This window comes from Narcine bancroftii, chromosome 3, assembly GCF_036971445.1.
Source record: "Narcine bancroftii isolate sNarBan1 chromosome 3, sNarBan1.hap1, whole genome shotgun sequence".
In the NCBI taxonomy this organism is placed as follows: Eukaryota; Metazoa; Chordata; class Chondrichthyes; order Torpediniformes; family Narcinidae; genus Narcine; species Narcine bancroftii.
The window spans coordinates 228,542,814-228,558,376 of NC_091471.1; the positions used below are offsets into that span (position 1 = coordinate 228,542,814).

The 15,563-nt window shown below is 43.8% G+C and overlaps 1 long non-coding RNA gene across 1 annotated transcript; it reads right to left on the reverse strand.

The window, feature by feature from the left end:
- Positions 1-10,596: 10,596 nt before the first annotated feature.
- LOC138756397 (uncharacterized) lies at positions 10,597-14,796 on the reverse strand. The gene is made up of 3 exons (XR_011353043.1): positions 14,601-14,796; positions 12,815-12,931; positions 10,597-11,083 (listed from the first exon to the last, which is right to left on the reverse strand). It is a non-coding gene; the product is annotated as an uncharacterized lncRNA (long non-coding RNA).
- Positions 14,797-15,563: the final 767 nt, after the last annotated feature.

The window sequence follows — 15,563 nt, forward strand, 5'->3', positions numbered from 1 at the left end:
AGACTGATTGACACTGGACTGTAAGAAATGTGAACTAGAGACTTTAATAAATAACTATAAAGATTAAAATAGCAACCCTCAATGTGCACAGTGTCAAACGTATCATGCAATACCTGGCGAAGATCAAGGCAGATGTGATGTTCATGCAGGAGCGTGGGCTGCCACACCTCAGGAACTATCGGAGGTGGTCGCGATGGTGTATGGTTGGGGGGGTTTGTGGGGGGTGGAAAAATTCTCGTGCATCTGGTCTGGGTATCTTGCTGCAGGGAGGCCACCGTAAACGCCAAGATTAAGGAGGTTGTTGGGGGACAGCTCCTTGTGGTGGACCTAATGTACCACCACACCCCACTCCGGTTGATGAATGTGTACACCTTGCCTGTGCAGAGTGAGAGACTGGGCTCCCACCATTGAGCAGAATGGTCATTCTCACCAGTGAATTCTACTACATCATCAATGCAACTGGATGATCTGGCGGTGCCAATAGAACATTACACAGCTCGTCCAGACTCCTGATGGAGATGGTAAAGGATTTATAGATATGTGACTCCTTCAGCAGCCCTTCAGGTGGAGCACAGCCTCACCCCACCTTGTCGAGATCAGACAACTCAACCTGGACTCGGATAGATGTGTCAAAGGCCTTCATGTTCAGATCCACCAACATCAAGCCAGTGTTCTTCTCTGACCACTTCCTTCCTTTAAACCTCCTGTCCCCTACAGAAGGACAAGAGGGCAGGCAGGGGAATGTGGAAGTTGTTGACCCCAGAGGTCATAGGGAAATGTTTTCAATTTTTTAATAGTTTAAATTTGGACATACAGCACGACAACAACCATTTTGGCCCACGTCCATGCCGCCCAAATTACACCCCATTAACCTACACCCATGGTACACTTTGAATGGTGGAAGGAAACCAGAGCCCCCAGAAAAAATCCCATGCAGACACAGGGAGAACATACAAACTCCTTACAGACAGCACGAGACTCGAACCCAGCCCGGTCCTGATCGCTGACGCTGTGAAAGGCGTTATACTAACCACTAGGCCAAATGCGCAGCCCTTATTAACTCTGCTTCTTTACTGGAACTAAAGCAGGAGAACCACGTAAGCCTTCTTTGACTCCCCAGTGAATTGGTGGGATGTGATGAAGGAGAATATCGTTCTTTGTCCTCAAACGTGTGCAGAGACCAAAACAGAGGAAAAGGGGAACTGGGCCAACTCCAGACTGACCTGCAGAAACTTTTCTTTCTGCAGATGAGAAAAGTGGATGTGGGAGAGGAACTCCAAGATCATTTTTCAATCCAGTAGAAAAGGATGAGGCATCCTCATGCTTCTTCTTCCAAAATGTTCACCGAGAAAATTCTATGATCCACGGTCTGAACAAAGAGGATGGTTCAGTCACATCCTTGCCGACGGACACAAGGGAAATAATCAGATACTTTTATGCCAGAATGTACAACACTAAGGCTACAGACCGAACTTACTGTCCTCAATAAAAGAGGTCTTAGGTGACAGCAAGTGGGAAAGTCTGGATCAGACAATTACTCTGGGGGAGTTGACAGGCTCCATCCTTTCCTTTGGGTTGAGTAAAACTTCCAGAAATGATGCTTTGTGGGATTGGGTGGGCCCAGACCTGATCAAAGTATACAATGCTCCTGGTCGGATGAAGGGCCATTATCAACCTGATCTTCAAACACAGAGGGATAAGGAGGACATAAGGAATTGGCGACCCATTTCACTGTTAAGCATGTACTACAAAATCCTATGCAAAGCCATAGTCAATTAAGTCAAGTCTGCCCTGGGACAGATGATGGATCCAGATGAAATCTACACAGTTCCGGGCATGAAAATCTCTGTCAGCCATGTGCTGGTCAGAAATACCATCACCTACTTACAGGACAGTGGAGTGGAAAGCTGCCTGGTCGACCAGGAGAAGTCTTTTGATTGAAGGAAGCAGCTGATTAGAGCAAGAGAGGTGAGGTAACCTGAGGGATGGCAGCAGTTAAAATTTACAAAGGGGCAAGGCAGGAGCTCAAAGTTGATTGGAGGAAGAAACCGAGTACCCCTACAAAAGTGAGGGAGTGTGTAGCGGTCAGAGTGGACTGAGTCAGAGTGGTAAGGCTTTGGTGCAACAGACTTTGGAGAGAGCAGGCAAGGGATAGAGGGAGTTGAAGTAAGAAAGGGCCACCCTATTCAAGGAAGAAAAAGGATTCACCAGACAAGCACAGGTAAGGGCAGATTTTGTTCCTCTAATCTTAAACAGTGGCAGCCAAGGCAATGGACTGCTCCTGTTGCTGAAGGTCAGTCATCAGGGAAGCCAGTAGTATCCCTGATGACTTCATCTGTGAGAAGGGCGGCACAGATGGCATAGTGGTTAGCACAACACCTTTACAGTGCCAGTGATCGGCAACAAGGTTTGAGACCTGCGCTGACTTTAAGGAATATGTTCGTTCTCCCCCTGTCTGCTTGGGTTTTTCCTGAGGGCTCCTGTTTCCTCCCACCATTCGACTGTACCGAGGCGGGGGGTGGGTGGTGGTGTAGGTTAATTAGATGTAAATTGGGTGGCATGGATTTGTGAGCCGATATGGCCTGTTCCCGTGCTGTATATCTACATTTTTTTAAAAAGTGCATCCAGATACAGTTCCTGACAAGCCACGTTAAGGAATTGGAGCTCGATTTGGATGAATGCCGGATCATTCAGGTGCAGAAGGGGTAATAGACAAGTGTTATAGAAACACTCTCACACCTGCGAGGGAGAAGGAAGGTAGATGGACAACAGTCAAGAGATATAAAGGGAATCGAGAGGCGGTGCATGGCACCCCTGTGGCCATTTGCCTCAAGAACAAGTATACCATTTTGAATACTGTTGGGGGAAACAAGCCATAGTGATCAGGTTTCTGGCACGGAGTCTGGTCCTGTGGCTAAGAAGGGAATGGAGGAGAGGAGGCGAGCTGTAGCGATAGGTGATTCCATGGTTAGGAGGATAAATATGAGGTTCTGTGGAAGATATTGAATCTCCCAGATGGTAGTTTTCCTTCTTGGTGCCAGGATCTGAGATATCTCAGATGGAGTTCACAGCATTCTTAGGAGCAGCGTGATGTCATGGTCCATGTAGGGACCAATGATTTGGGTGGGAAAATTGAGGAGGTCCTGGGAGGAGAGTTCAAGGAGTTAGGCACCAGGCTGAAGGACAGGACCTCCAGAGTAGTGATCTCAGGATTGCTGCCCATGCCACGTGCTAGTGAGGTTAGAAATAGGAGGATAATGCACGTGGCTAAAGACGAGGTGCAGGAGGGAGGGCTTCAGGTTTCTGGGTCATTGGGCTCTCTTCCAGGGAAGGTGGGACCTGTCTGATGGGGCTGTTTGCAACTAAACAGGAAGGGGAATAATATCCCTGTGGGAAGGTTTGGTAGGGCTGCTCCAATGAGTTTAAACTAGATTTGCAGAGGGATGGGAAGAAGAGTGTCAGAGCAGATAGAGGAGAAGAGGAGGGAAGAGATGATATGAAAGTTCAAAATTCAAGATTCAATTTATTATCATAGAATAAAAGTGTCATATTACATGATTTTTTTTCTGCTTGCTGCAAGACCAACAGATTTGCCACCGGCAGGAATTGCCAAGGTGGCTCTTACTATCAGACGTAGTCAGAGAGAGAAAGAGGGAAGCAAAAGAGAGTCCCCCTGGAGTCATCGAATGTCCTTAGATTCACTTCCTGCACTTCCACAGCCCCTACAGCCACACAGAGACCAGTCCAAACCATTGGCAACCCAAGCTCCAGATCCGAACCTCCGACCTTTCAGCATGCTTGGCAACTCCTCACATCCCTGTTCTGATACCTAGTACCCCTCCAGCCAGTTCGAGCCAGTCTCCAGTGGTCCACAGCTAGGCAGGTGCCTCCCCACAACAGTCTCCAGTAGCCCATCACATGTACTGGTCTCTCGGCTGCAGAGCCCCTTCACTAGTCCACTGTCGAGGTCACTGTCCCCACAGGTCGTCTCCTCTGCTTCTCCCACTCAGATAAATGAGGTGATCTTCCTGTCCTCTGGTCCCCTGCACCAACCCTCCACTTCCTCAGAGTCTGCAGCCCCTCATGGCTGCTGCCGATTAATAGGCGTCACCATTTTGGGCACAGACCCCGGCAGTCACGGGATTTAAAATAGAAACCGCTATCGGCTCCTTCAATGGGCCACTGAAAGCCTATGTGGAGCCGACGGCAGTCGACTGGGTGGCTGGACCCCTAGAGTGCTCAGGTGGTGAACTTTAATATTTAAGAAGAGTTTGGACAGGTACATGGATGGGAGAGGTGTGGAGGGCTATGGACTGAGTGCATCAGTGGGACTAGGCAGCAAAAAGGTTCAGCATAGACCAGAAGGGCTGAAGGGTCCTCTCTCTGTGCTATAGTTTTCTATGCTTCTATGACCAGATATCACACAAATATATGATGGATGTGCTCTCCAAAATGGGCTTGTGGGAGGGAATCTGGAATTGGATTTAACTGCTCTACATGGACATCCCTAGTGCTGTCCAAATCAATGGGAGGGGAACAGATAGCTTCCTCATCAAGTGTGCAGTCAGGCAGGTTTGCCTTCTCTCTGCAGTCTCATTTGTGTGAGGCAGGAGCTATTTGCTAAATCTATCAGGAAGGACAAGGACATAAGAGGAGGGATGTTGTCAGGCAGTGGAGCACTTATGTCAAGGCCTCCCTGTACATGGACGGAGTTGACGACTTCTGTTCGGACACACAATCAATCTATTGACTGATCCGCATCTGTGATCACAAGTCTAGAGTTCTTCCATTAACAGGCATTGAGGGTAAACTAGAAGAAGAGTGAGGGAATGCTTTTTGGTCACCGGATTGACCATCCCCTTCTCAGTCTGATCTCTCTGTTGGGGATCTGGCTTGGAAGGGCCAAGGCATGCAGCATAAATTGGTTGGAGCAGATCTCACAAAATTGTGTCAGTGGACATGGTAAGAACCTGGTCATCGCTGAATGTGAATAGGTTGTGGCCCATCCCCCGCAACTTCACCTTCCTGGTCACCAAATATGGATCCAAGATGAATATGTTCCAAAGGGTCATCTTGTACAAGTTCCCAGATAACAGGGGCAAGGGCGCATCCAACGTGGTCCTCATTCTGATGACCACCTTCCTGTATGGCTCCACCAGGCTGTGCGTGGAATCAAAGTACGAGGGCACCAAGTGCCACTACCTGTCCCAGATGTGGCAAAGGATGGGCCTGACCCTGTTTCCTTGTAATGTCCCAGTCAACTGGACTTTGCCACATCACCCAGACAAACATCTTCAATCACAAGGCCATTAGCCATTGGTCAACACAGAAAATCCTGCCAATATTGAGAGATAAAGAATCGATGGACATGGTGGGGTGGTTCCTGGAACAGTGCATCCAGGTCACCTGGCTGATTGCCTCAGTGCCAATGCTTACAAACAAGCACCAGGATGTGGCCTGACTGTTAATGAGAGGGGCTCTCCCAATAAGATCCTTCTTGTACAACTGGAGAATCACCCTCCATAATGATATCCTCGGGATGACTGTGGTGGAGGGTATGAAGAAGGCTGCAAGAGTCCTTGTCATAGTTCATCCCCAGCAGCAGCGTGACAGAAGACTCTTTGATTTACAGGCTGTTCCCATAGATGAACAGAGTCAGACATCCAGAACTGCTGGAAGATCATCAACTCGATGAAAGACGCACTTTGGTCTTCCCGAAACCTGTTAGTCTTTCAGCAATCAAAGATGTCAGTGAGGGAATGCAGCCAACTGGCATATTCCAGGCTGTAGGAGTACATGCTAAGGGATGCACTGAGACCTGGTGCAGCCAATGTGAGGGCACTATGGGGAAGGGCCACAAGTCTAGAGTTCTTCCATTAACAGGCATTGAGGGGCTTCCCCTCAGACTCAAAGAAAACAGAGGTGCCACAGGGGTGGCAATGGTGTAAATAGAAATGAATGTAACTGTGATGACATGGATACCTGCCATTTCATCACTTGGCCACAGGGTGTCACCTGTGGCCACTCACTATTTCTTCTTCTCTTCTTCTTTGGCTTGGCATCGCGGATGAAGATTTATGGAGGGGTATGTCCACGTCTGCTGCAGGCTCGCAGGCATGGTTGCAGCGGTTACAAGGGAAAATTGGTTGGTTGGGGTTGGGTGTTGGGTTTTCCTCCTTTGTCTTTTGTCAGTGAGGTAGGCTCTGCGGTCTTCTTCGAAGGAGGTTGCTGCCTGCCAAACTGTGAGGCACCAAGATGCACGGTTGGAGGCAATATCAGCCCACTGGCAGTGGTCAATGTGGCAGGCACCAAGAGATTTCTTTAAGCAGTCCTTGTACCTCTTCTTTGGTGCACCTCTGTCTCGGTGGCCAGTGGAGAGCTCGCCATATAACACGATCTTGGGGAGGCGATGGTCCCCCATTCCACCCAGTGCAGTTGGTTCTTCAGCAGCACAGATTTGATGCTTGCGGACTCTGCCAGCTCGAGTACTTCGATGTTGGTGATGAAGTCATTCCAATGAATGTTGAGGATGGACCAACCCTCTTTACTATCTTCTTCAGCATGATGCTGAAACAAGCCACAAAAGACCACAACAATGAAGACGCTGTTTACATCTGGTACCGCACGGATGGCAGTCTCTTCAATCTGAGCGCCTGCACGCTGCTCTCCATTGCAGGCAAAATCTTCGCTAGGATTCTCCTTAATAGACTAATACCTAGTGTCGTCGAGAATGTTCTCCCAGAATCACAGTGCGGCTTTCGCGCAAACAGAGGAACTACTGACATGGTCTTTGCCCTCAGACAGCTCCAAGAAAAGTGCAGAGAACAAAACAAAGGACTCTACATCACCTTTGTTGACCTCACCAAAGCCTTCGACACCGTGAGCAGGAAAGGGCTTTGGCAAATACTAGAGCGCCTCAGATGCCCCCCAAAGTTCCTCAACATGGTTATCCAACTGCACAAAAACCAACAAGGTCGGGTCAGATACAGCAATGAGCTCTCTGAACCCTTCTCCATTAACAATGGCGTGAAGCAAGGCTGCGTTCTCACACCAACCCTCTTTTCAATCTTCTTCAGCATGATGCTGAAACAAGCCATGAAAGACCTCAACAATGTAGACGCTGTTTACATCCGGTACTGCACGAATGGCAGTCTCTTCAATCTGAGGCGCCTGCAAGCTCACACCAAGACACAAGAGCAACTTGTCCGTGAACTACTCTTTGCAGACGATGTCGCTTTAGTTGCCCATTCAGAGCCAGCTCTCCAGCGCATGACGTCCTGTTTTACGGAAAATGCCAAAATGTTTGGCCTGGAAGTCAGCCTGAAGAAAACCGAGGTCCTCCATTAGCCAGCTCCCCACCATGACCACCAGCCCCCCCACATCTCCATCGGGCACACTGAACTCAAAATGGTCAACTCACTATTTAAATGTGAGACAATTGCCTATTGAATACTTCTGACCTTCCTGGCTAGAGGCAAGGCTGTGTTAGGTTTCTTGGTTGATTAAATTGTAGTTCCCTTTCAATTTCATGCTCTACTTGTTGATGTGGTGCTTCAGTAACAATGTGCAGTGAGGGAAATGTATGGATTCAAAACTAAAATTGGGAAGAGGCTTTGAATAGATTTCCTTTTGATAATAATTTGTCGTGAACAAAGTCTATTTTTGGTTAGAAAAAATATTATCTGCTATTTACATTTCATCAAGACATCTGTTGTGGTCAACACAGTCTCAATCAGTGTTACTCAGTCTCTTTTCCATTACAGACATTCTTTCCACCTTTCATCCCTTTCTACAACTTAAAACAAATTTAACCTACATTTTATTACTTCTGAGAAAAAAAAAGATGTCAACCTGAAGCATGAACTTTGTTTCTCTTTACCTTGAAATTGTCCTTCTTCTAGGAAAGGTGAGGCTGACACCAAATCAATAATACGAGTAAAATCTTGAGCGGTTATGAAACTGGGAAAGCATAGCGGCTGAACGCCACTTGCACATGGACAAGAACAATCCTGAGGAGCACTGGTTGATCTAAATGCACTTCTTTTGTTCCATCATTTTTATACACTTCTGAAAGCCTTTGATACCCTTCAACGAATAACTACTCAAATCGGATTTCATACCTGAACATATTTGCCTTTCCTCTCCAACTCATAAAAGTGCTAATTATTCTTCAATCTTCCCACTGCACTAGAGCATTCTGAAGTAGATACATGAACTTTTGAGTCCACACTGCTAATTGAATGCAGTGCTCACATTTACATTTGGCTTGTGATGACACTCAGAAATAATCGAATTCAAGGCCAGTTTTTTCCACTCCACACTCTATTTTTACCCAGAAAGAGACACTGCAGAAGCTGGTAACACACAGGAAAATGGGAAATGCTCCCTCCGCCATACCTTCTGTTCAAATAATGTTCTCACGTTTCAGAATCCAGATTCATCATCCACATGATGACAAACCAATCCTGTGATTGTGATATTTTCTGCATGTTTTCCCTTATTTCCCCAGGGTTCTTGTGTTGGCTGCATTTTCTCCATGTTAACAGAATTCAAACTAATGCAGAAGTACTGAAACATTATTATTTCTCATTTCCCTCCTCAAAATTGTTGAAGAGATTTACTCAATGTGTGTGAGGGTTGAAGTCAATCCTTGTCAATACAAATTTGCACAAAATTTTAAATGAAGGGCTTACATCTACAAGGCTTTGCTTGCAATAAAGCCTGGAGTCCACGGAAGAATTTTCAACTCATAAGTATGTGATTGAAGCTGACAGGCGTTGCCCTAGTTCCATGTGCTCCATGTTTAGCAACTGATAGCCGTATATGTTTCTGATTGCCTTGCTTTAAAGTCCACATGACCCCTTTCATTATTGGTGCCAGAGGCAGTCAAGCGGAGTTTTGCAGTGTTGGAGATAAGACAGCTCCACCTTTGTTATCTACCTCCTCTCCACCCCTCTGCAGCAGAGGGACTTTTTAAATTCAAAACATCCCTTCATCTGACACAACTGAAGCTAGCATCTCTAACACATCATAAATTCAGCATCACTTCTGAGTAGATGCTTATTCCAATCAGTGGATGTCAGGGCACAAGTGATCTGAGCAAATGCCCTGGTAATTTAAATTCCCTCTCCGACACACTAATAATAGGAAATAATGCCAATGTTGATTTGATGAATCTATTTAGTTGAAATTAATTAACACTGCTAAAACTACGAGCAACATTTTGGTGCATACACTACAGTTGCTACTGCTGCTGGCCAGCTTTAATTTCTGGGCTGTGTACTGTTTCAATATTATTAAGAAAAGAGCAACATACTGCTCAGGCCCATCTCTATGGTATTTTTTCTGGCTCTCTGTCCCATAGGATGATGATGGTTCCTTTCAGCCAGTTTGCGAGGTTTGATATAAAGATACCCCATCCCTCAGAAAAGGGCTGCATGCGCATAAATAGATTTTAGGCGAGTAGGGGGGTTACACAGATACAGACCCACCCTATCGACATCCCCTCCTGGATCCAGCGGCATAGGGGAAGTTCTGTTGCGGTGAACGGCCAGACCAAGCTTCACCACAAGGATGCCCTCTCCGCGCTTCATGGCACGTCTTTGCTAGATGGCCGTTGACCTTACAAGAGGGTTCGTCCTCCGTTTTACAGGTCTTGTTTTTCACCCTGCAGGGTGTCTAGCCTGGTTGAGGGAGCCGGTTTAGTCACCAACCACCTGACCATGTGACAGGTAGCACTCGGACTAAACGTATGGCTGCATTTTAAAACTTTTTAATTCAGACACCTATTTGCTCCTTCCTCATACATTGAAGAAGGTCTTAGGCCTGAAATGTTAGTTATATCTCTTTACCTTCGATGGACGCTGCAAGGCCTGCTGAGTTCCTCCAGCATTTCAGAGTTTTTACTACAATCACAGAACCTGCAGACTTCCATGTTTCCCTCTTTTAAAGTTTATTGCTATGTATTTCTATGGAATTTCTCCCAATTTCATTCATTTAAATACATCCCTGCAGATTCTTTATCAAATTTTAAATAATGATTTTTCATTAATGGGGGCAGCTAATGACAAATCTACATTTAGTATCGAGTGTATGCATAAAATCTGTGAAGAGTATTTTTGTCTTTTTCAGGACATCTAATGTCAGACTGATGCAAAGGATAATCTTTCCTCGATTTCCTGTCAGGACTTTTTACCTCCCAGCTCAAAAACGACTTGCATCAATCCTCGTCAAATCACCTTTGTCATTATTTCTTATCACAAATCTGAATCAGTTAAGCTCTTACATATTTTTGGACTCTCCATATGATCTGCCCTCAACAAATTAGAAAAATTACACGTACAGCACAGTAACAGGCCCTTTTGGCCCATGAGCCTGGGCCACCCAATTAACCTACAACCCCCATGCATTTTGAAGGGGGGTGGGGTGAGAACACCAGTCTCCCTGGGGAAAACCCACACAGACACAGGGAGAACGTACAAACTCCTGCTAGTCAGCACTAGATTTGAACTCAGGTCACTGGCACGGTAATGGCATTTTTCTAACCATGCCACCCTGAAAAAAAAACACTCGCACATTACTCTTGCACATGAATCACATTTTCATATTTTATTAAGTAGAATGAAGCAGCTGGTACAGAGAACTCTAACGTTACTCTGCATGGGGCTAAAAGGCATTTCTGGTATGAGATCTTACCCTCATAGTTTTTCATTGTGGCAAGGAGTTGGTCTGGAATGACAGAGTGCTCCATCTACTGGAAAAGAAGCAATTTATAACATTCATTTTACTCAGTCAAAGACTTAATTCTCAGTATGAGATGGGATTTGACCCCATAACCTTTTGGAATAAATGTCCTCCATTCCACTGCCTGATCCACAAAGCCACTTTCCAATTATAAGTTCTTGCCTGAAGCTCAAATCCTTGGCAAATTATTCCAAGTATTGTTTTCCCCCTGCAAAACTTGATATGAAGTCGGTCGTACGAAGCAGCATTTTGTGAATGATGTCCGAGGAGTTTGTCCAATTGTCAGAGTTCAGCTTTACCATGTCAGAGTTTACCTGAGTTGATTATTCCCGCCTGCAATCTGTCGAGATAGAATGCGAGATAAGTGGGTTTCGGCAGTTGGAGTAATCTCCTTCCCATTCTCCCCTCCCCCTTCCTTTCCAGTGAGAAAACAAGAACTAGTTTGTGTTTTTTTTCAAAAATTGATTTATTGAGAGTGACATTCCGGTTTTGAGTCCCCTGACTCAATGATTGACAGCCAGCCCTGTAATTTCTGACATCAGCATCTATTTTTTCTCCCTCTCTCATGATTGAGTAAGTCACATGAAATAAAAGAGCTTGGTCGCTGATATCAGCTATTAAACCATATCTCTTTTGCAAATTTACAAATTTTGGAACAGTCGATCATTTTGTGGATGATTATTATTGAAGCCTACAAAAGTGTTGCAAGCACAAGTACACAAGAACTAAGATGATTTTTCAAAAATGAGGTTTGCCTGTGATAAAATGGAACATCTACAATGACCTTGTATTTTGCAATTATAAAATTATCCTTGAGGAAACATGTCAAATTTACTTGATGACCACTCATGGGTTTGAGTAATATTTCTGGACTTCTTTTGGGGAGGGGGGAGGAGGTGATGGATGGAAGAAAGAATTGGTTGGAAATATGGGCTGAAACATGAAAGCCTGCATATGCTGAAGCAAGTCTGGATGAGTACGTGATTGTAGAACTTGAGAGCAGCGGGGAGTGCAGATGGAGAGCTGTGAGAGAGACTCTCATAGAACTCCCTTCAAAGAGAGGAGGAGTACTTCTTCAGCACAGGCAAACCTCGAAGTGATTTTGCAGTGGAGCTACTCAATGGACTGAAACACGAAAGTCTGTGTAATGGCGCTTTGAAACCTGCTGAGCTCTGTGATGTTTATTTTATTGTAATAAAGAAACTTGGGTTCTTTTATAATAACTATACTTTATTAGCTACAGTACTCATTACCTCATGGAGGCATCTATTTCGAATCTTCTCTTAGCTGCAACAACTAATCTCTGACTCCCTCTAGTGGTCAAGATTATTGCTAGCACTCTATATTACATCCCTTTTCCTTGAGACATTTACTCAAACATTATGACACACTAATACAGTATTCATTTCATTTTAAAGTTCAACACAAATGTAAACATGAATATCAGTAACACAAACTTTAATAGTGTGCAGTTTTTTTTCTATTGTGTGTATAGTGTGTACACTTTCACTTCTGTTATGTTTCCCTTTGGAAAAACATTGTTTTGCACAATGATTCTATGCTTTGCACTTATTACAGACTTTTCCATAGGCTGGGCATTGTTTTAGTGCATGTTTAGTGCCACATTGTTTACAATTGAATGTCTCTCCACCTTTTTGTTGTTTCCTATATCTCATTTTTTGCTTATGTGTGTGTCCAGACATTGTGTCTGTGACTATGCCTTCATTTTCTCCAGCTTTTGCACTATCACTCAACTTTTTCACATGATGCAGAGCTATTCACTGGCGTGGCATAGCTTCACAGCTCCAGCCAAGATAAGTTCTGTCTCTCGCAGCAACCTTTCTCTCACTTTCTTATCAATCATCCCAAACACAATTTGATCATGAACCATTAAATCATGCAGTAATCCAAAATTGCATGTTCTTGCATTTAATGTTAAGTCCATTAAAAAAGTATCAAAGCTCTCTCTCTGCAGTTGTATGTGCGAGTGAAACACATACCCTCTTGAATGTGTCATTTTTCTTTGGTGAACAGTGTTCATCAAACATCTCAATAACCTTGTCGAACTTACCCTGGTCAGCTGCCTCGGAAAAATGAAATGTGTTGAAAACTTCTAGTGCTTGAGGTCCCACCACAGTAAGCAGCAGTCCTATCTTCCGTGCATCAGGTTTTCTGTCCAGTCCAATGACTTGAAGGTAGAGCATAAATCGTTGTTTGAACAACCTCCATGTGATTGACATTTTCAGTCCAATTTACAGCATCAAGATTCTTTACACTCTCTTTTTTTCTGCTGCTATTGACTGATTCACATTCTGCACCCTCCTGGTGTTTCTTTCACTCATGGTATCATGAGATGTTTCTTTTATTGTTATAAAGAAACAGGTTCTTTTATAGCAACCATACTTTATTCGTTACAGTGCTCATAACCTCGTGGAGGCATCCATTTTGAATCTACTCCTAGCTGCAACAACTTGTCTTTGACTCCCTCTAGTGGTCATGATTATCACTAGCACTCTATCATTACAGGTTCCTCTAGCATTACTGTGTTTTTTTTTAATAGAAAAGATAGTCTGCATCTGTAAAGATTCCATATATTGTGGAAATATTGTCTCAAATATAAGCATAAACTGAACTTGTTAAGGCTGTGGTGTAGTGGGCTAAAGGCAGAGTTTGGGGTTACTTGTACGGCAGAGGTGCCTCTTTTCTTTGGAATCTTCTTTGGACTGAACCAAAGCAAGAACAGCAGGATGAAAGGAGGTGTGGCCAAAAATAAATATTTTGTAGCAAGGGTTAACACTATGATATAAAAGTGAGAAGGGGTTTATAAACTTCCTGATGAACAGACTGCCATCCTAACTAGCAGTGTGTATGCAACTAGTCTGGAACTTGCAAAGATTTTCAAAGGTTTTAAAGTTTTCTCAAATGAATAAGGCAGGTGACATACATTTCTGGGGCATTTCTTAGAGATTGTCTCTTCAGTAATCATAGCATATAACCCCTGTCACAAATCTGATGGTTGTAGGAAGAAACACTATAGAAATATGGAGTGCTGGGCTGTGAGGAGGCAAGTGAAGTGAACTTAGAGTTATCGGAAAAGTTAGTCTGGAACATGATACTGACACAATTTCAAAAGTAAGAAACGAAAGCACAGTAATAGATAATTTCAATAAAGTATAAAATCCTACTTCATACAAAGAGGGATGAACATATGAATTTGGCACAGACTAGTGTAGAGGGAGCAAATTTCTTGGACACTTTCAAGAACCAATTTGATGCTTTAGAGCAGAATGTTCATGTTGCTTAGATGAATTAATTAAAATCAGCCAAATGGTCTATGTTCACAGTCATTATATCATGGGGGAGGTTCACCTACTCCTTCTGAACATCTCACAGCAACTTAGCCCAATGATTAAGCCCGATATGAATTAACGGTACTGACTGAAAATTAGAAACGTGTAACGTTTAATCGACACATTTTGTTTCTGTGGTTGTAACAATTTCTGACATGATCTTCACAGTTTCCCGAATCAAATGAAAATATCTGTATTACAGCTTGCACAGCTCAACCTTTCCAACCTTTAGCCTTGTCGGTTCATGTTGAATGAATGAAGGAAGTGCAAGTACGTCCCACTCCTCCAAAGTTTTAGACTGAAAGACCCAAGTAACAAAACAAAAATCTAGAAATTAGGTCATAAAATGACATTGAAAATGTCAATGTTCTAAAAATAATGGAAATTCAGTCATTAATATAAGGTCTTCTTGTTCCACACACTGTATTATCAATAGAAACATATTCAAAAGCATTAAAAAACTGAATTTTGTTAAGTTAGCAGTGCATGAAACCTCTTTTCACTTACCTTCAGCAAAGTCAAGTTCCTCTGACCTTCATCAGTGCTGGAAGATATCACCCTTGTGACCCCAATACTTTCTCCCAGATGTCTTCCACCAGAGCACATAAAGGAGGCTAAGTTATTTGTCAGTTGCAGCACCAATGAAATATTAATGAAGTATTTATAGTATTTTGGAGTCTTGCTTTTAGCTTCACCGATCTTACTGACGTGGTGTAATGGATAATCAATTGACAGAATGTCTCGTAAAGTCCTTAAATCTATTTTTGTCTTGTTATCTCCATGTGTACTTTTCAAGTTTTTCAATAAAAAAATATTTGTGACCTTCAAACTCTGTCAATTTTTGGGGTCAAGGAGAGGTTCCTAATCTCCCTGCCAATCACTTGCAAACATGCGTCAACTGTTTAAGTGGCCCAACCGAGCAGTTTGATATTAGCCTACCACTTTCTTGGAAGTAAGCTATAATTGCTCTAACTTGCCCCTTCCAAGTGCAGAGCAAGCTCGAAGCAAATTTAAAAAGAAAACTGCTGTGCTTAGAAATTTAATCATATAGCACTTCCTTTTTGAGGATTTCTAGGTGTGAATCACAGTCTAGCCACTGACCTGATTTCCATGGGCTATAAAATCATGGATTCATACAATACAGTCCATGGTATACATAAGTAATTTGGAGGAGGGGATTAAGTGAAATGAAACAAAGTTTGCAGATGGCACTACATTGAGTGGAATATCAAATTCGGTTAAGGAAACCAGTGGCACGGTTGGTGTAGCGGTTAGCGCGATTCAATTACAGAGCCAGTGACCCTTCCTCAAACCCAGCACTGTAAGGAGTTTGTGTATTCTCTTCCTTGTGTCTGTGTGGGTTTCTCCTGGATGCTCCGGTTTCATCCCGCCCTTCAAAACATACGGGATTGTCAGTTAATGTGGGTGTAATTGGGCAGCTTGGGTTTAAATGGCTGAAATCACCTTCTA